Source organism: Anolis carolinensis, chromosome 2, assembly GCF_035594765.1.
Source record: "Anolis carolinensis isolate JA03-04 chromosome 2, rAnoCar3.1.pri, whole genome shotgun sequence".
NCBI lineage: Eukaryota > Metazoa > Chordata > Lepidosauria > Squamata > Dactyloidae > Anolis > Anolis carolinensis.
The window spans coordinates 98,009,671-98,029,571 of record NC_085842.1 but is presented as its reverse complement, the minus strand read 5'-3'; the positions used below and the strand labels follow the sequence as shown (position 1 = coordinate 98,029,571).

Sequence of the window (19,901 nt, the reverse complement as noted above, 5' to 3'; positions counted from 1 at the left end):
GCAGTCTCCACAGGGGTCAGGAAGGAAAGCATGTGTTTTTCACAAGTGCAGAAATATACAGTGATACGAATATGCACATTTCCAGTGGGAATCAGGATAAAAGGAGACCCTTTTACCCCATGTTTTTCACCCCTTGCAGCGAAACAGTGCAGATTTACCACTAGCACCATGTAGCCACCCTCTCCTTCTAACTCTGGAAATCCCATGTTTTTGGTGCTGTGTAGATGGGTCCTCAGTTGACTTTTGTATGAGAAAAAGAGAAAGGTCAATCAGCTTGTCTTCTGATGTTGCCCTGCAGTGCTTCCCCCTATAAGGCAACATTCCCTTATGTCAGAGGTTCCCCATCTCTTTGAAGGCACCCTCTCTTTAAAGGGCTGACCACTCCATGCAGTTTCAAGCTGAAGGAACAAAGAGTCTTGTGAAAGTCTAGCATAACAAAACAATCAATTAAAATAGTTCCAATACATTCTGAAACAATGAAACCACATAAAACAGTATAAAAACATTCCAACAAAAAACAAAAGGAATTTTTAAATAAATAAAAACTTCCCAGCCCTCCTCATACATTAAAAGCTTATTTAAACCAAAGTGCTGGTGAAAGGAGAGGAGGGTATTCCAGGGGGTGGGGCGGTCACTGAGAAGGGTCTCGCTTGTGCTCACTAAGTAAACTTGTGGTGGTGGCAGCACCAAGAGAAAGCTTTCCCCTGAGGATCTTAGCATTCTGGTAGGTTTGTATGCGGAGCTGTTTAGGGCCATATATGTCTTTGAATTGTGCTCAGAAATTACATCAATCCCTGGAAAACCACAGGTCCCTCAGCCCTGTGATGGAGAGCTGCTGTATCACAAATACATTATGAAGGTTGAATATATTCATTTAGCATTCTCCTATGAATAGCTTGACAGGCAAATGACAGAACAACTGGGCAAGATGAGGAGGAAGAGGGCAAATGAGACTCAACGTCTGGGTCATCATGTATAAAGCCTCTTTTGTCTGATTTCAGCCATTGTAGATGCTGCTCCATGATCTGTGCCTTAAGGCTAGAAGCCTTGTAATATTAACTTACTCACATCTGCAATAAATTTGCTCAGTATCCCTTTAGTACACCCCCTTCCTCCCCTTTTTCCACCACTATCAATGGCTAAAGAACTGCAGCTTTCTTTACAAGCTCTAAAGGGCCATAAAAAGCTATCCCTCACCTTTAAATTTGGCAGGCCTTTACATTTTCACTAGGAGCATGAGACTGAATGAACACTGGACAATGCGCCAATTTGCCATGCGGCCTGTGCTCCTGCATAAACGGCATGCAGACCTCAGTTGTGTGACAGATTTATGGATCCTCATAATTAGTAGACAACATGCTCTTTCCCCAAATACATATAAGACATTAGAACAATCATGGTATTTCTTCATGTTTGTCTTTGTTCCCAGCATAAGTCAAAGCAATGTTGATGGCAAATACCAACAAAGACCTCCATAGTGAAAGCCAGTTTGGACACTCTGGAAAGAAGTATAGGATAGGGGCATGCTGAGTAATGAATTTAGTACAAGATGCTTTCAAAAATAAGCCTGTCTTTGTGGTATTTCTCTGAGAAATTTATTTGAGGACTGAAAGGTGAAAGACAGAAAGTTATAATTCTAGAAGTCATAGCATTGCCCAAATGATAACATGACTATTGGAGAACACATATGAATCAGCCTGGTTGGATGTGGAGACAATGGCCGCTGCATCAATTTTAAATACAATAGACTTTGGAGCATAGCATTCCACCCCAAAGCTTCCATAGAGGCAAGAAATGACATCTGGAAGATTTGTGACCACATGGGAATCAACCAGACATTGCTTGCTTGCTGACACAGCTTTCACGTGAACCTGCAAGTAGGTCAACTATTTTCTTTATGGTTGGCATCTTCTATAGTGTGATGTTCCCTATCCATTTTGCAGATGCCGTGTTCTTGGCAGAGAAACTGAGTGAACAGCCAAAGTAGTCGGATGGTTTAAGTCTTGGACTAGGACTCCAGGAGTTCTTGAACCAGTCACACTCTCTCAGACTCAGAGGGAAGTAAAGGCAAACATCCATGGAACAAATCTTGCCTTTCTGGAAAATCCTGTGATAGCATTGCCTTAGGGGTGGCAAAAGTCAGTAAGGCACAAAACATCAAATAACGCTCTCCTGCTTCGTTTATATTTTCAAAGGCACTATTTGTTTTCATTTTCCCACTTTAAAAAAGAAACAGTGCCACAATCCCGCACCATATTTGTTTTGTTTCCCTTTTAGCTTTGATTCCCTCCCCAAAAGCATTTGCGTCATTTGTTATTTACTTCCTTGTCCTCTTCATTTTGAGAGATCTCTCTTTTTTAATTGAATGCATTTTGTTATACTGGGTGTAGGCAGGGAAGATCTCAAATTGCAGTTAACATATGGGAAAAACTCAAATCAATACCACAGTGAACTTGTGGTTTAAACTCAGCTTTGTGTTCCCATCTGAAAGCAGCAAAGGCTTGGTGAGCTAAAGTGACAACTCATTTGCTTGCTCTAGATTGCAGAAACCTTGCTGAAGAATCAGAGGATCATAGAGTTGGAAGAGACCATAAGGATCATCCAGTCCAACCTCCTGCCATGCAGGAAAAGCATAATCAAAGCACTACCACCAGATGGCCACCCGGCATCTGTTTAAAAGCCTGTAAGGAAGGCGCTTCCACCACACTTCAAGACAAAGAGTTCCGCTGTTGAACACTTCTCACGGTCAGGATGTTCTTCCTAATGTTCAGGTGGAATCTCTTTTTTTTTAACCCTTTGCTTCAGGTCTAGTCTTCAGGGCAGCAGAAATCAAGTGTGCTCCCTCTTCCTTTTCACATCTTTTCAAATATTTAAACATGACTAACATCTCCTCTCAACTACGCAGGGCAATATAGTACCTCTGGGCAGCAAAAGCAAGGAGCTCCACTGGTATATGTGGCATGAGAGTATGCGTGTGAGAGAGACCGACAGCCTATGTATAATGAACAAGGGGTGTAGTGGGGAGTAATCTGCCTCTCCCTTGTGTATGCATCTCCAGTTCTGGATAGAGACACATGCTTCCTGGTCATTTTTGAAACTCTCCATTGCTCTTGTCTTGTTTTTAATTAATTTAACTCAGACCTCACCTGGAATACTGTGTCCACTTCTGGCACCACAACTCAAGAAGGATCTTGACCATCTGGAATGCATCCAAAGAATGGCTTAGGGAGCTCATCAAGAGACACAGTTACAAGAAACATGGACATCTCCTAAAACAGGATCTCAGCTCCAGTAGTTTCTGTGTGACCTATCCTTTTGTTTTAGGATACTAGAATTTTGTTTTTCAGTGTTTGCTAAGCTTATTTTAGGCTGGCCCCTAACAATCAAGTAATTATGTCTTCCATCAGATCTGAGTGTATACCCAGCAATTATACAATTGTTACACAAAAATGTTTCCCTATCTTGACTCTTTATTTTTTTAAAAAATAAATTGAATGTGTGAGAAATTGTGGCTCTAAACTGGGCTCTTTCAAAATGGTTTTTTAAGCCAGGGAAGGAGATGGAATAAGCTTTGCAAGGACTCAAGGTAAATATTTAGTTATTCATAAACGATTGCCAGATGTGTAAGTCTCTTATCTTTGCCACTGCCTCATGCCCCAAGTGGTCTAGAGCTTGTGGGCTCCAAAATTATTTGACACCCTCCCCTCTCCTGCCATCCCATTTATTAGGACAGCAAATAGACTTAATGAAGTGGGGAGTAGCAAATATATGGGGCACATATTCCCTTTCAGGACAATGTCAGAGCAAGTATCTATTGCCCATGCATTTCTTTGGTGTGAGAAAGTGTTTGGGACTGAAATGTTGGCCAGATGAGCAATAAATAATCCCTTTGTACATAAGGCCACACATTTTCGGCACTGGAAAAAAAATTAAAAGAAAGAAAAGAAACATTTATGTTGGCTTTCAAAACATTTTGGTCTGTTCCCCGCCTCCTCCCAGTTTAGATTTCACAGCATTCCCAAGTTCCCAGCCCTTCCCAGAGTGTGTTTTCAGAGAGCTGGGCACAGGCTGTATTTATACTTTTGAAGTGAACTCTTTCAAAATATAGGTGGCTAATGTCTTCAGTATGTATGAAATATACCATATGCTGGGAAACAAAAGGGGCTCTGTGCTATTAAAGTTTCAGCTCTGTGCTCCCCTCCCTCTCTTGCTCTCCCCCCTCCCCTTTCACCCTTCCTTCCTCTGTTCCTGCTCAGGCAACTAGGAAAGGGAGGGAGAAAGAAAGAGGGAGAGGAACCCATTTGCTCTGAGATGCAGACTGAGGTGGATGGAGAAGGAGGTTGCTGCTCAGCTGGCTACTGGCATAAGCTGCTGGGAGACATCATTTGACTGCTACAGGTAAGGCAGTGGGGCTAGCAAAGCCCAAAAAGGTCAGCCTTGTACAGAACAGTAGATCAGAAATGGGTGGGTAGACGTGACCAGATCAAGAAGTAATCAGATGCTGGTATATTTCACTATGCTAGGAACAGGACAGAGGCAGAAAACTTGGCTTACTTATGTATTATACAAGAAGTCTAGGAGATCTTTGCTATCTTCTTTGCCGTCATGGTGTGCTTTTCCTCTGTCATTCTAGTCTGAGTTTGAACTACCCAAAGCAGCTTCACTGGGGCTGTGGAAAATGGGTTTTTGTGGGTTCAAGGAGACCATCATCCTAGCTGTACCTAATGGATCTTCTGCTCTCTTCAGTAAATTGAGATCTAAAGGGATTCACTTGAAGGATATATGCCCAATACCACTGTCTCTGTGTTCCTATGAAACATTGTGCCTTTGATTACCTGAGAGCAGTGGAATAATGCACAGGAGCATCACATGGTGGTGCTGGTGGCGGGATCCAATCAGAGCTGTTCCATAAACTCTGTCACCTGTTGGAATGTCCTGAGATCCTTATACGACACATGATTATAGTGCTATAATTCAATTTTCAGTTCCATGGTAACATCCCATAGACTCTTGGGAATGGGCATTTAGAGAGAACATTTAGACTTCATAGAACTCTGGTGCTACACACTACAAAACCCAGGATTTCATAGGATGAAGCCACAGCAGCTAAAGTCCAATCATAGTGCTTTCTTTGTGTAGTGTGAAAAGACCCATGAGTCTCTCTCATTCTCTCTCTTTTCTTTCTCATCCTCTTTTGTGTTTTTTTAAATGCTACTTATAGTGTAAGCTGCAGACCTGAGCTCACTCAACTTCACACAACCATGCACAACATCCACTGTGGAGACTCAAAGTAAATGCTGGATTTAAAAGTTTGAAGAATGACAGCAGGTCCATTCAAGCACCCAGATGTTGAACCTTTTAATTGGAGTTATTGAGCCTAGTTTAGATTGTATTGCAAATCATTTCCTCACCTATCAGTGCAATCCTGTCTGTGTCTACTTTGAAGTAATGCCCATTGTGGTTACTGGGATTTTTTCCAGGTAAGTGGGGTAAACAGCATTGCAACCTGAGCCTCCAAAAGATCATGTCATTAAAATGTCTAACCCCCTCTAACTCACCAAGTGTTTGTTTGTAAGAGCCTCAGATTTCTGTAAGGGCCTTGGATACAGAGCTTTCTTTCCTATGCCTGTTTGGATGGCTAAAGGTGTTGGCATTTGCCATCTTGATAAAAGGCCTTTCTGGTCACCCTTAAATCAACAAAATGTCCTTTGACTCATCTGCCCTGTCATCATCCTGGAGTTACAGTTAGCAGTAAAGAAACTGGAAGGAAGAAATAGAAGGGGAAAAACGACTTTGCAAATAAACATCAACCTCAGAAAGGAGTAGTGAGAAGAAATTGTATAGCTTTCATACCAGAAAGTTATTTATACCATGGTTGTTTGTCCTTGCCATTGCCATAAGCCACGTTGAATCTCAATGTGGGAGAAAGATGGCACATTAATGAAATGAAATAAATATATAAATAAATATCATAAAAATGCAGAGGGATCAGGTGAAGTTAAACAGAGACAGTTCAGTTCTGAAAATAAACCCCAAACTCAATTGTATAATGAGTTGTTTGTAAGGTTCGGGACCAGCCAAAAGTTGATTTAAACCAGGATGTCCTTAATGCAGTTAAAATTATTTGTGGGTGGGGGTGGGAGATGGAGTGAAATGATACCCAATTAAAAATTAAACCTACCATCCAACAGTCCTGATTTGGCAGGGACAGTCCTGATTAACCCTGTCATCCCACTTTTTCAGTTGCTTTGAAAATATCCCAGTTATTCTCTCTTCCCAACTTCCCCCCTTTGTCCTCAGCTTACTTCAGTTGCTGGAAACTGAGTTCAAAACATAAAAGTAGATTGTACTCCATTAACTTAGGCATGAAACAAGGAAGGGATTCAATTTCCAGTAGGCTCAGGCAAAAGCAACTATTACATTGTAGCGGAAACCAGACTTCCCCTCTTCTCGTCTCAGCTTGTCGTGTGTCTGAGCGGACGCAGTGGAAGTAGGAGACAGACAACTGGAGGTTTTTTTCCAAAGAAAGCAGTTTACTAAGTTCCTGCAGCTGCAGAGGTTCATCCCACGCACAACTAGATGCTGAAAAGGGAGAACCCCGCAGACAGGGTCGAGTGTCTATTTATACAATTCAGTGGGTTCAGTTTACGACCGCCCACATATCAAACCATTGGTGCATATTTGTGGTGCAGTATTACATTTCATTACTTTCGTTTCTCTCAAAACACATGATTTCAGGGAAACCATGTGATAACCCATCGGCTGTGTTCCTGGCCTGCTCGTACCTCCTTATATGGCCATTTCCTCCTACCCCTTCATTCCTGCCTTATTCCCCCATTTTTTTTTTTGCGAAGCGTGTATACAAAAGCTGAAGCAAACTAAATGAGCAGACTTATGGGTTCCTCCAATCCCTTCTAGCTTGCAGCCAAGCTATCTTTTCAGTGGAAAATGAGCGCAGAATAGCATTTGTACATAGTTTCATCACCAGAGGTAAACAACACATGAGGATTAAAAATATTAATCAGGTTTTAGAAAGGACATAGTCCACAGTAGAATTCTGATCTAGCCCAGTCATTTGGCTTCTTCCGATGATGGATTTGTTGCTATGGCCAGAGGTGGCCATTCACATACATGTCCAACTTTCAGGTCTTTTCAGTCTTTGGCATAAAGTCAAACTGGGGGTGTGTTTCCTCTTCCTTGATCAAAGGAATAATGTTCAGTTAATTTGAAGAAAGTCTCTTTGTCCAATCAAGTCTCTAGTCTCTAAGAATTGTCTCTGTGTAAAGAAAAGTCTGTAAAGAAAATCTCCATCTCTCACAGGGCTTTAGCTGTCATACCCAGTATGTGTGGCGTGGGGTAGACTTAAACTCCTACGGGTTTTGGATTCCAAAACAGGCCTTCCAGTAATAATGCCTTATGGATCTCCATTTTGGAAAACAGGCCTCTCAGTAACAATGCCTTATGGATCTCCAATTTAGGAACAGGAGTCCAAAAAAAAGCTGAAAAAGAAAGCAGGAAGACAGTGAGAGAGAATGGGGGAGGGGGAACGGATTACCCATCTGTCGATCATCCTGTTCGGCATCACTTTTGTCTCAGCCAATCTTGTTGAAATCCCTTGTCTCTCCACGGGTGGGGCAGGTGGGCCACTATTCAGCTCCCAAACGACCCCTCCCTGGCCTCTTGAGAAATGATTCCTCCATGGGCCTTCTTTCGCGATCTGCAGTAATCCTTTTTACTCTGGTCCTGCTGCAATGGTTAACTTATTTTATTCTTTGTCACATTGTCTCCGTGCTATATCCTCCTTTTGGCTTAAAAAGCAAGGTTGTTAGATGGCATATGAAAAAGTCCCTCATTGTCTCTCAAATCCGTCAAAAATCCGAATTATTTGCAATGTCCCATTACAAAAGGTCCTATCCAGGAGAGTTGGGTCAAAATAGAAAATTGTATGTTGTTGAGTTGGTCAGCCCTTACAGCCTCCAGCCTGATGCCACACTCCATCACAGCCTTAACACTCAGCAACACCTATAGGCCCTCCCAGGCCTCTCAATAAACATGTCTCATAGACTTCTGGGTTTATCCCATACAGGAGTTCAGGACCTGTAGCAAAAAACAATGAGAGGGAAAAGAAGGGGAGGGAAATACTCATCCTTCCAGGCTGTATGGCTCTTGAAGCACTCTCTCTAGTCGTTTCGCTCACATCCACGGCAGGCCTCCTCAGAGGTTGTGCCTTTTACAACACACTCATCTGTCTTGAAATCCAACAAAATCTTTCTTCTCCGCATCTTTTTCTTTTCCTTTCCGCAAACGATTTAACAATCGTGTATCCACTTGCTGCAATGCAATCTTCCACTCCAGTCCTGCTGCAGTGTTAAACTTACTCAATTCCCCTTTTACACCGACTCGTTGAACAGCTCAAAATTTGTTAGTAACACACGTTGAAAAGCCTCCTGCCGCTTCTCAAATCTGGCAAAATCCAGGCTGGGGGCGATGGAAAAATGCCCCTATTTGCATGATCTAATGTCCCGTTTACAAAAGTCCTAGTCCTTCCTTTCCGTAACCTTTAGAAAGAGTTGGGCCAAAATCACAAAGTCCAGAATCCAAATCTCACAAAATTATTATGAAGCAACATGAGACGTAGCCAATTATATCATGTCTTTGGTTCTCAAAAGGATAACTTTTTATCACTTGGGCACTAGCTCCCTTTTTGAATAAAATGTCAATCAAAAATTTAAAAATCAATGTCAGTTCTTAATCCTTCTGTGTCAGGAATATGGGATCAATTTTTTTTTTCCAAAAATAAATATATATTTATTTATTTTTTTTGCACTGCCAACTTGTGACAGTTTTCCATACAAAGTCTCCACAACCAATAACTCCTCTCCTTGTCCTCTCCTTTCCAAAACATTCATTCACATTCCTTCTCCTTCTTCTTGACTCACCAAGATCACCTGTATTCCAAAGTGCTGCAAAAAAAAGAACCTCCAACATTTCCCTATAACCTGTAAGGGGTTTAAAGTCTGTAGAACAGGAAAAAGGGGGAGTAGCCCACAGAGGCTTGAGTTTTCAAAAGTGCACTTGTTCAGGCTCATTTTTTTTTTTCTTGAGATTCAATTTCTGGGCAGATGTCCAGCTCTTATCTGTTGTATCACCATGTTCTCTAAAAAACACTGAAGCATTGTTCTTTCAAAACAAGGATTTTTTTTTTCAAGCCTAAGACCATTTTTTCCCCAAAAAAAAATATCTACAGCTTCCGAATTGCTTCTGAACAAATCTACTAACATTGTTTATAACTCTTTATGCATTTTGAATTCAACACATACATCTCATTCACACAAGGTCCACAGGAATTCTGATTAGTGGTTAGTTGTTTAGATAAAGTCACACACTCTCTCTCAGCTCATGAAGCATTCTCACCCAGTTGTCCCAAAATAAGTCCAAAGCAAGGATTTAAGATCCAGGTGAAAGACAGAACCCCAATATATATATATATATATATATACACATTTACATCATCATTTTCTTTCTTTCTTTTTTTTCATATTAAATTCACATTACATTTTTAAAACTTCACTAGTTCACAGCGGCTTTCATTGACCTTGGCTGTCCACTGGAATTCCATTATCTTTCTCTGGGCATTTCGCCTGAGTTTAACCAGAAACGACAGGGAGTTTTTACCTTGGACTGTCTGCCAAGATTTTCCCACTATCTTTTTGGCATGAGGCCCAGGTGCAAAAGAAAACTTTTTAAGAAAACAGCTTTTGTTTCTCAGAAATAACAAGGAAAACTCCTTTTGAAACACAATTTTAACAGCCTCCCTCCCTTTTTCTCGCCTCTCTGCAGCTTGTCAGCAAAAGCAAACTAACACAGACCCTCTTCGAATCAGATTTTTTTTCAACCGTAATAAAACATTTCTAGATATTTGTGCTCAACATTTTTTGTGTAAATCTATAGACTCATTTTTCATTTTCACTTCAATATTACCACGAAACATGCAGAACTTGAAACTCATTATTCCCCACACATGACAAAGAAATCAAACAGTTTTTTTTCCTTTCCCCGGGAGTTGCGACTCCTCATGAGCCCTGCACGACTTGGTCTTGGGGCACCCTCACAAGTCTTGTTCTCTGGGGAATTCCTTCTACGGCTCTACTTGCAACTGAGCCGAAATTGTCTAACATACACTGTAATGGGGTGGTGGATTTGAACCCACTGCCTCCCATCCTGCCTAATAGAGGGGACTGCCTTGGACTGGGCACCTGGACACTCAACGGTGTGTGTCAGGAATCACAAGACAGAACCCCTTTATACCTCCCTGGGAACCTTTGTGTCCCTCCCGGCGCTGTTCCCTTAGTGTCTCATTTTAACCACTATACTTGCCAGATTGCTGTAGACGTCGGACCAACCTTCGCCCCTGGGCTTTTTCCCTGGATCCTTTTCCTCCTAGCTGGTTTCTTTGGAACCTCGCTGTCGTTGCGGCTCCCACCGTCGGCCGGCGTTGGCATCAGAGGCAAGTACCGCAGCCGGTCTTACAATATTCAGGGGCCCCTTCTCGTCTCACGGTAGTTGCCTCTGGCCCCCACCGCCGAGTTGGGACCGTCCCGCCAACGGGATCCGTCTCCGATCTCCTGGCCCGTCTTATTGTGGAATCACGTCGGGGTCACCAGAAAATGTAGCGGAAACCAGACTTCCCCTCTTCTCGTCTCAGCTTGTCGTGTGTCTGAGCGGACGCAGTGGAAGTAGGAGACAGACAACTGGAGGTTTTTTTCCAAAGAAAGCAGTTTACTAAGTTCCTGCAGCTGCAGAGGTTCATCCCACGCACAACTAGATGCTGAAAAGGGAGAACCCCGCAGACAGGGTCGAGTGTCTATTTATACAATTCAGTGGGTTCAGTTTACGACCGCCCACATATCAAACCATTGGTGCATATTTGTGGTGCAGTATTACATTTCATTACTTTCGTTTCTCTCAAAACACATGATTTCAGGGAAACCATGTGATAACCCATCGGCTGTGTTCCTGGCCTGCTCGTACCTCCTTATATGGCCATTTCCTCCTACCCCTTCATTCCTGCCTTAACATCCTCTCTTGGTTTGTGTCTTCTTCCTCGTTAATGATCTTTCCCCATCTTCCCACATTCTGGTATTGCTGGGCCACATACATCCTGGTTTGCACCTGTTGATAGATGTGGACAAATGCTTCTGGTTTCTGTAACAAAAGCATAATAGGGTAAAGATTAAGTAGCACACTGCTCTATAACAAATGTGACCTTATAGCTACATTTCAGGGGCTCAGGGGCATTTTATAACCTCCAGAGCCCTGTCACATTCCTCAAAACCCCACAACTGCTTCAAAATGGGCTAAATGCACCAGACCTGTAAAATGCTATTCCAGGAGTAGACAAAAACTAAAAATAACTCACCTTAATATGGAAAACTTACCATCAAAGAAAAAAAATCAGCTCAACATGGAAACTGGCAGTTGTCTATAGTTTCAGTTTCAAGGAACTGTTGGCTAATGTTGGAGGTACACAGGTGGGAAATTAGTCTTCATGCCATCCATAGTTGTTCATCTCTTTTCTGGAACTCACCTTTCAGAATGGAAGAGAAACATAAGACTCTTCTGTTTTCAGTGGTGGCACCAGGATATCATAGATGTTGGCACTGAAAATTTCTGAGAGGTCCAGTGGAATCAATAAGATAGCACTGCCCTGTCTGTCTCCTGTCATAGATCATCTCTGAGAGCAACAAAGACAGGATCACTTTTAAAACCAGGCAGCTAGGATGCTTCTGGATAAGTCTTTCCTGTGTGAGCTGCACTGTCTGATGGGTGGAACTTTATGCAAAGTCCACATGTCATTGTTTTCATTTGGCAGCCCTCCTTTGTTTTCCTATTGTTTCATTCATTCTTGCCAGAGAAAACTGGTTAAAGAAAAAAAATGGAATAGCTACACAATGCTGGCATATTGTCAGCATAATGATAGTGCCGTCATTCTATGTACTTTACCTGCCATGGTGACATCCCATGGAATCACGGGATTTCCAGTTTCAAGAGGAGAATTGAATTCTCTGTCAGAGAGCTTTTATAGTGGCTAACCAAACTACAAAGTACAGTATTCTATAGGTTGTTGTCATGACAGTTAAAATGGAATCATAGCACTGTAATGTTCTGGTGTGAAAGAGTTATTGGTTATGAACAATAAACTCTGTCTGGAAAGCATGCCTAGACTGACATAGGCAGAGGTAATCTGTTTTTCCTCAGGAACCTCTGGGCATTGCCCGCTTTGCATGTTTCCCGATTGCTGCATATAAACTGGGGATATGAGAAAGGAAGGGACTCTTGTGGCAATCTCCCATTCAGAGCATTGAAAAGTTACTTTTTTGGACTACAACTTTTCAAATGCTCCAGCCAGCCTGACATGCCATCTGGAGAGAGTTTTAGGCTTGCAATCTGAAGAAGTAATGTCTCCATGCTTTTGAGTGAACATCTGCAAAATGCTACCCATTGGCCTCTCCTAAACATTTCCAGACTCTCAATTGCCTGGTAAAACTACAATGTGCTTTTCCTGTCCCTCCTCCCTCTGTGAGGGAAGAGCATGTTCAGGCATTTCCCATGTTTTCTTTTTGGAGGCATAAGTATTTCATATCAGTCATCAGTGGTGGCACAACCCTTGCATACATTTCTCAGCAAACACAATGTGTAATTATTTTAAAGCCAGAGTGGTGGCTTTGAAATGCAATAGCACTGAATGACATCTTCCTTTCAAGATTGATGGGGTTTATGAAAATGCTGGATTACAGCCACACATGTTGCACAGTCATGCTGCCCTGAGGCAATGCTAAGGCTGTGTCATACAAACTTTTCCCTGTCTAAATGCATCACTATTGCAAAGGATGCAACTAGAAGTATAGGGTTTCCCATTATATCTAGCAGCCAGACTGGGGTTCATTTGTGTATCTCTTGCTATCAACCATGATTGGTAGCTCCCACATTAATGGCATGGTGAATCCTTTTCAGTTTTTAGTCTGAACTTTAAATAAACTATTAAATGTGCTAACTCCATTGGTGAGGAGATAGGATTGAACACTTCAGATTTGTTATATGGCTTCAAGTTGTTTGTAACTTATAGCAACTCTAAGGCAAGCCTATTGCTTCATTTATTTGGAAGGGCTCTTCTTTTGCGTTCCTCTGAAGCTGCAAAACTGTGACCTGCCCAATATCATCCAGTGAGTTCCCATGGCTGAATTGGAATTCGAACTATGGTCTCCAGAGTAGTAGTCCAATGTTCAAACCACTACATGATAAGTTCCCTTAAAGTTCAGACTCAAATATGGGGCACTTTCACTGCCCTTCTGGTGTTTGATACTGGCAAACAGCGGCTGAGTTCCTATATTGCTTCAACATAGTACAAATGTCTGCCAGCAGAACTGTGTTTCACATTGTCATTGTTGTGTACCTTCAAGTCATTTCCAACTTTTTGTGACCCCAAAGTTTATTGGCAAGATTTGTTCAGAGGTGGTTTGCCTATAACTTCCTCCAATGCTAAGAGAGTATTACTTGTTCAGGGTTTCCATGGCTGCGCAGGAAATCAAACTAAAGTCTCTAGAGTACTAGTCCAACCACTACACTACGCTGCCTCACTTATGCATCCCCATACAAAATAAGATCAATGGTGATAGTGCATGACTGACATTTACATGCTAGCACTACTGCACTACTTTATAGCACTACTGCATTCACAACAATCCCACATGTTCAAATCTGCTTACATCTCTGCCATCTGGATAAAAACTAGATTGAGTGGAAGACAATAGGAAAAGAGGGGAAATTGCATTACTGATGACTAGACTACAGCCTTTAGTTTATGAGTCTACAGGATTTTAACAGGGCTGTAAATTATAGGGTCTGTTGGAGGTCTATCATCCATAGAGGCCTGCTCTACGTTGAAGCCCACATGATGGCAATTAGCAATATCAACATAGCCACAATGATCAGAACAAACAAGAGGCATATAAAAGTACAAAAGAGGTGTGAATATGAAAACAACAAATTCTTTCCATGGGTAGTTTCACACAGCAGGACACCCACCTGCTTAAGGAATCTCCTGTTAAGATCTCTTTAGTCATGACTTGCTTCAGTCTTCCATATGTGGAGAAGAAACTCCTCCAGTGTGCTTTCTCATGGTCTTTGAACTCTGCTGGGAATGATGCCCCGAAGGTATCATCTCTGAGTCAAATCAGAACATCAAGGGCATGGAAGGAGGCAGCACTCAATCATAGCTCACTTTGAGTCTAAGCACTTGCTGTATTGTTTTAAACTGATGATGTAAAACCTTTGTTGTTTAGACTTGTCCACTGTGACCAGAGAATAATAGGAAAGCAGCTTTAAAATGCTTCTGATTCTATACCACTGTCTCTTTCCATTGTGATGACGGTATCATAACTTTCTTTTATTTAGTTGTCTATGCTGGCAATGACCATTTGTGAAGGTGAAGATATATTAAAAGCCAGATCCTAACAGTTTGTCTCACTCCCCCAAATTGCCCAGGTCTGGCAAGTTGCTGGGAAACATGAGGAAGAAGGTGCCAGTGTGCTTAGAACTAGCTTATAGGTCTCCCACAACCACAAACATCTGGGATTGGCCACTTTATGAATAGAGTAATGGAATAAATAGATCTTTCATCTGATCTAGGTTGATCTTCTATTTTCAGGAGGCAAAGAGCAGGTATTTGTAGACAAACAAACCCAAAACTTTGATGCAACTGATCAAAAGCAATTGGGCACAGCAGAAATCAGCCAAGCAGAGTGTGTAGGTTGAATAGAGATGTTTCACAATTATGAGGAACTATTTGTAAGATACAGAACAGAGTTTGAAAAATTATTTTTGGATTGGTGATGGTGTTGGGTGGTAGATATCAGAAGTTGTAGTCCAAAAGTATCAAATTTTCTAATCTCTATTAGAGTACTTTCTCCTAGAAATTCTAGTCCTCTTATATCAGGGTTTGGAACTATGACATTCTCCAGATGTTGCTAAATTGCAAATCCAAGTAACTCTAATCAACATAAAGAATTGCAGTCCTATAGCTAGATGGCCACATGACTCCCTGTATTATGTTATATAGTGCCTGGACACCGACTCATTTCTGGGCTCCATTCATTAACTAAGAAGAAGAATGCCTTAAAGATCCATACTTATGTCCTTGTGTTTAGTATTCCCTTGTTTTTTTTCCTTATATATACCTTTGCATGGACAGTAGGAGGATGAGGACTTGGGAGGCATACCACGGGTGATAGTTAGCTCAGACTTCAATACCCTAGAGATCACAACACAGGGGTCCAAGGCTTAGGGGTCCCATTCTTAGAAGGCCTCTGACTGGTGGCAGGTTCTTGTTCAAATCCCTCTGCACATAACTCTGTGTTACAAGCCATCCTAACCCTGAGTGTTGTTGTTTTGTGCCTTCAAATCATTTTTGATTTATGGTGATCTTAAGGCAAATCTATCATGGGGTTTATTTGGCAAGATTTTTCAGAGGGGCTTTGTCTTTGCCTTTCTCTGAGACTGAGAGTGTGTGACCTGTCCAAGGTCACCCAATGGATTCCCTGGCCAAACAGGGATTCAGACTCTGATCTCCAGAGCCATAGTCCAATGCCCATACCCAGGACCGGCCCAAGGAAATTTAAAGGGGTACGCAAATATTTTTTTGCGCCCCCTCCCCTGTGCCGCCTCCCATGCCGGGCAGCCACGCCTCCTGCGGCATGGGCGGCATGAGAGGCAGGGCCAGGGTGCGCGGCGCGGGAGGCGGTGCCAGACGCCCTGGCGCAGCCAAGCTGCGGCAGGAGTTCTTCCAGGCCGCAGCCTGAAAGGACTCCCGCTGCAGTGGGCGTGCGCCGTGGGAGGCGTGGCTGGTCCCGCCTCCCGCGGGGTGCACCCTGGCCTGGCTGCGCCATGGCGCGCCCCGCGGGAGGCGGGGGCAGACCTGGCCACGCCTCCGCGTCACACGGCCCCGCCTCCGCCAGGTGTGGCCCCGCCTCCCAGGGGCTCAATAGCGCCCCTGGGAAGGTGGCGCCCAACGCGGGGGCGTGGCCAGCGTGCCGTGTTGGGCCGGGCCTGCCCATACCACTGTACTACACTGGTACTGAGTTTGCTCCTATATTAACCTCTGGCAAGATAAAAACTGGCACCTGTCCCTATGGCATAAGTCAAGTGCATCATTTAGTGTCATTTCATTTACTCAATATATCTTTCCTTTTATTCATTGGATGCCCTTCCACATTTTCATAGCCACATGAGGTATAGGGATAGACAGGTGGCCCTTATTGTAGGAGTTGCTCCTTATTTGAGAACCAGGCTTCTCTTTTACAGGATTGGCAGGTGTCTCTTAGTAAAAGGGTTGATCCTTATTTGAGAGCTGGTAAATTCTTCCTTTTATATAACTCAAACAAGATGCCAAAAATTCCAAACAATACTGTTGTTTGAATTTTTGAGCATCACCCTTTCATAAAGACTAAATGCATGCACCATGTAATTAAGAAAAGTAGACAATATGTTAATTTTACAGAGAATTGCATGGCTCAATTCACTAAAATCAATCATTTCAGTTGATATTTAGGAAGAAAATTAACTTGTTGATAGCCAATTCCTGATTGCCAATACTACAGGTTATGAATTTCAACAGTTCCTGTTTGTTATTTTGAAAACATGGCAACACTAGTGAGATGTGTCAGCTAGAGAATGAGGGAGCAGCTGAGAACTTTATCACACACGACTGATAAAGTGCAATTATGGCAAAATAAAAGCATCTTTGGATGGAGCTTACTGCATGACATCATGTCTTTCCTGTAGTTGCATTATGCTTGAATTGTTATTGAATTGTATTATCTTTTTCATTGGTAAGAAAAACCCATCAATGAATCCAATACTGCTGTTCTTCTGTCACATTTTCCTTGTGCAATATTGTCCAAACCACTGCAGTGTTGATATTATGAAGCAGAAGTAAGTCTTAAAGGTAAAGGTAAAGGTTTCCACTTAACATTAAGTCTAGTCAAGTCAGACTTTGGAGGGTGGTGCTCATCTCCATTTCTAAGCCAAAGAGCTGGTGTTGTCTGTAGATACCTCCTGGGTCATGTGGCTGCCATGACGCAAGAAGAAGTGCAATTCCAGCAAAATGGGGGGGGGGGGGGGGGAGAGGAGAAGGAAAATAGGGGGGGGGGAACCCAGCATTCATGCACTGGCTAGGCACAAATGGGTAAGAAGCAAGGCTATGTTGGTCATTGACCACAGGAATTCAAATCAGTAGAGTGTCAACATTGCACAATTGCCATGAAGAGTTAACGTGATTGTTCCAATAATGGTATGTTTCCATTTGCTTAAATCATGCAGTTGTGATGAGACAACAGGCTGTTGTGATAATGCCATCAACCTGGCCCATGGTAATTTGGTGAGTTTTCCTAGTCCAATAGACATTTGAATCAAGATTTGCCAAACAGGGCCTAAGTATCTGAAAATAACTTTTTGTCCTACTAAATACTCACAACAAGGTTTTCTTTTCATATTGACACTACAGTTTCTCAACCCTTACAGTCAGTCTCATGAACCATGAGGAAAATGGTTTTAATTCTTAAATTATTATTTAATTCTATTTTTCCCCAAAAGCATACGCTGACTTCACAAAGCCTTAGCCATTCCCCCCTCCCCTTTATTGAAAAGAACCTGCAGTTTGTGGGCTACAGTACCAGGCAAACATTTATTTCTGCATCTACCAGAATCACTGGTGTATATAATAATATCCACAGAGCTATGTTGCTTCACTACTAGTTAGGCTGGGATTGGACAAGCAACAAACAGTTCATAACAGTTCAGTATGCTTCAGATTGACTACAGCAATTCACAAGATTTGAGTAACAGAGACTTCTACACTGACATATAAAATCCAGATTATCTGCTTTTTATGGCAGTGTAGACTCATTTAATCCAGTTCAAAGCAGATAATGTGGATTATCTGCTTTGATAATTTGGATTATATGGCAGTGTAGAAGGGGCTGTAGATAATAACACCTTAAGTTGTGGCTTTCTTGCATGCCATTGTCACTCTTCAATTGTTGTCTCATAAAAGGCATTTTTTTTGAAAAAAATATTATTATTTAATGGAAAATGTCCCTTAATGACCTCCTTTTCCTGCTTATGTTGTGCTATGACTTACTGTGCAAAAGTTCAATTGCACTTTTGCTGTGATTTTGGGTGGTCAGGGAATGGTATGGTGGGCATGCTTTGTATGGGGAAACAGTGATCCAAAAGGCAATTGTGGTGGCATTCAACTGACCTTTTCCTCTGAGGTCTGGGCGAAGCTCTAGTGACCAGAGGTGTGGGAACAACAGGTGAGTGTTAAGCCCGGGTGGCAATACAAACTGCATGTCCCAGACAGCCTTTATTTCTTTGCTAGGTTTCCACACCACTACCACCCATTTCATGATGCACAGAATCATAGAATAATGATTCCTCTTCTCTGAGCAGAATGCTGAAAGGTGATAACTTAGTTTATCCTGGGAGAACCTAACAAAAGCACCTACCCCCTCAATGTTCCTTTGAGGGGAAATGTCCAAAAGCTGCTGCTGCCATTTTACCATTGAGGCAGTCTCCTAGGATGGACTATAGTCCTTTTGCAACTCTACTCAGAGGATAGCTCCATTTCTGATAAGAGTTAAGGCATTGTACTCACATTGACCCATGAATAAGTCAACTCGGGGTTTGGGGGTAAATGTTTTGACTAACATTTTTAGACTTACACCGGTACATGAGTTTATATAGAGTCTCTTCAATCCCACCCATTCAGTCACCCACTATGCTCTCAGTGACCAAATATTAATAACTTTATAGCTATAGTTCCTTGGCAGCACAATTCTTGTTGGCTTTGGCCAAAGGTCAAGGAAGGTCTTACAGTCAGCTCCGCTTCTTAATTCAAGAATGGGTGTGATGCACAGATGGGCGTGGAATGGAAATGAGGAAAAATGTGTGCCTCACTTCTCCTGTCTATATTTTGCCTCTTAATAGGTCCCAGGCCTCCTTCCAGTTCTATGATTTTATGACAAACTGTAGGGTGAAATGAAAATGATCAAAGTTAAAAAAAGAAAAGGGAGAAGAGAGATGGCAAAGAGATCTGTGAGGCTGAATGGGATACAGTGGGCCTTTGGTATCTGATGGCGTTGAATCCAGGACCCCTTATGGATGCCAAAACCTATAAATGCCTACGTCCCATTAAATACGTCCCAATGTCTTTTATATAAAATGGCAAAATCAAGGCTAGCTTTTTGGACTTTTATTTTATATTTTCAAGGTGTGGATGATTGAATCTATGGATGCAGACTCCATACATATGGGCTGCTGACTGTACTCTATGTGCTTTTATGAAGAGAGTGGAGGAGGAAAGGTGAAATTTCATTATAAAACTGTCTTGCATCTTCTAGTCATTCTTTGTCCAAATTTTAAAAGCAACAGTGAAAACTCTTTAAGATCGTATTACTGGGTAAGCACACAAGCTTAATGAAATCCAGGGTATGTTGGGGCGGATGCAACACAAGCCAGAAAAGAGCACTCTCCCATCAACTCCATTTTATAAGGCACCCTTTGCCCTGTCAGCCCATCATTCCTCTGCTACCCTCCTTCAAACGCCAGGCTACCCCCATCCCAAAAAAACACCCATGGGTTATTAAAAAAATTGGAAACAGAGCACGAAAAGGCAGCTTTTAAAATAGCACTTTGATTTTGGACAGCTTTTGGATGCTGTATTTTTTGAAGTTAGCAGATAAATGCAGCAAATGTTTCTTAATGTGTGCCATTTTTTGGAAAATTTAACAAGCATCAGAAAGTTCTGCAACAAAGTATGCTCTTTGAAGCACCAAAGCAAGGTC

The 19,901-nt window shown here is 42.2% G+C and overlaps 1 protein-coding gene across 1 annotated transcript in view; it reads left to right on the top strand.

Annotated features, from left to right (window-relative positions):
- The first annotated feature begins 4,250 nt into the window (after positions 1-4,250).
- The window catches only part of synpo (synaptopodin), a 97,006-nt gene continuing 81,355 nt past the window's right edge, over positions 4,251-19,901 (top strand). The window contains exon 1 of the mRNA XM_008104814.3: positions 4,251-4,398. The gene's annotated coding sequence lies outside the window, so the exon portion shown is untranslated. The remainder of the gene's footprint in view (positions 4,399-19,901) is intronic.